The sequence below is a fragment of the Alligator sinensis genome, unplaced genomic scaffold (assembly GCF_000455745.1).
Source record: "Alligator sinensis unplaced genomic scaffold, ASM45574v1 scaffold1970_1, whole genome shotgun sequence".
Lineage (NCBI taxonomy): Eukaryota > Metazoa > Chordata > Crocodylia > Alligatoridae > Alligator > Alligator sinensis.
The window spans coordinates 184,269-186,315 of NW_005843362.1; positions in this window are offsets into that span (position 1 = coordinate 184,269).

Below are 2,047 nucleotides of genomic sequence, written 5' to 3' on the forward strand. Positions count from 1 at the left end.
ACACGTGTTTCCTGATGCTCGAGAGGGCGTCTGTCTCAGCACTAGACATGATGGAGGACTGTTTATCATTGCCAAGTTCAGAGCTAAGACAAAGTGAAGGAGATGATCATGAGGGGCCTGTTTGCAGAGGATGCAGCCCTTAGGGCTCACAGTGTTGATGCCCTACAACTTCTCCTACCAAGGTCTCTGACCCATGCAAGATGTTGGGGCTAGCAGTTAGCTTGAAGAAGACTTGTCATGCAGCAAGGCTCTTCAGAGCCAGTCCCAAATGTCACCCTAGATCTCAGTGGGCAATTATTTTGGCTGGAGGGCCGCTTAATGAGTTTTGGTGTGCGTTTGAGGGCCACAAGGGTGGCCCCGCCCCCTGGTCGCCATCTCGAGACTGAAAGTCCCGCCCCAAACTTTGCCATCAGATGTCCCTCCCCTTACCCCTAGAAGTGCTCCTTTTGGGAAGGGGGTTCACTATCTTGGAACCGGAAAAAAAAAACCAACTAAAAATCAAACATCCCCAATAACATATTTTAATTTTATTTCAAAAAATATTTTTGTCCTGATTCGTGCGCATTTATGTAGTGCACATGGAGGTGATTGCATCATAGCGCATAATGAAGTCTTCGTCTTGTATGTTATGGGAGGGGTATGGGGTTTGTTAGGGGGTGCGGGAGGTGTGGGTAAATGTGTGTGGCAGGCTGCATGGGTATGGGGGGTTTGTGGGGAGCTGTGTGTGTGGGTGGGTATGGGATATGTGGGGGGTTGTTGGGTATATGGGGCTTGGGTGGCTGCCTGGGGAGATGTGTGTGGAGGGGGAGGGTGGCTGGGGGTATGTGGGGGGCGTTGTGCATGGGGGGTGTGCATGTGTGTATAGTGGGGGGGGGGGTCTGCTCAGGGGCCCATAGAGAACCACTTCCCTGGTCAGGTCTCTGAGCCCTGTCACCACCAGGAGGAGCACACAGACTTCCTTCCACACCTCTCTGGTGTACGGGCAGTCCTAGAAGTCACGGTCGATTGTTTCTGCTTGTCAGTGGCAGGTCTGTGTTGGACAGTTGGACGGACCTCTCTGCCCTGTGCTGTTTCTCCAGGCCCGGGGGGCTGCTGCCGGTTCAGGTCTCTGGGCTCCTCCTGCAAGTCCTCGTGGAAGATTTGCTCCCACATGGCCTGGCAGCTGTCCTAGGTAGTAAGTCTATGGGCAATTTGGTGTTCCTTGCCCTTACCACCTCCTGTATCTTGCAGTGGTTCACCAGAGTCGCTAGGGTAGCGTCGCTCAGCTTGCATTTCTCGAAAGCGCTTCAGGATCTCCTAAAACCGTGGGGAAAACATGGTCCACGGACTCCCATTGGTCATCCTGTGCACCTGCCACTGTCTCAGCAGCTGTCCCCCTCATTGCACACAGCCCCTGCTGCCACCACCACCAGCACCACCACTAGCACCAGCAGCAGCAGCAGCAGCTGGCCTAGATGGCACTCGTCTGCATGTTGCTGACCAGGTTTTGTACTTTGGCTCTGCTGCTACCAGCAGCGTAGAGCTTGATGCTGAGCTCGCTGGTAGGATCCACAAAGCAGTCAGGAACTTTGGTCTTTGCAAGACACATCCTGGAACAATAACAAACCGTCAACTCAAGTGAAAATTCATATTTATGAGCAGGGATCTATGTTTTCCATTTCCCATGGAAACCCCCCCCCCAGATTTTCCCTTTTACCTGAAAAAACCCATGGCTCTTTCATTTTAACAGAAAAACATGCGGATTTGAGTTTTGCAAAGAGCTTTCTGCAGGCGGGCAGAGTTCCAGCCCGCAAGGGGCTGGGGGAGCAGGAGGAGGGCACTCGGGATGGGAGAGCCATGGGCATGTACATGCACACGGCCCCAGGCAGCCTGGAGAGCAGCTCCCCCATGTGAGTCTGGGGGGGCAGCGATTGGGGCCCCCATAGGGAGGGAGTTGGGCAGGGCTGGGGCTGCTGCCCAGGTGGGCAGTGCATGGGGCTTGGGGCCCGGGGCCACAGTATGCAGCCTCAGGCCCCTCCTGTGGGTGGCTCATGGTTGGGGCTGGTTC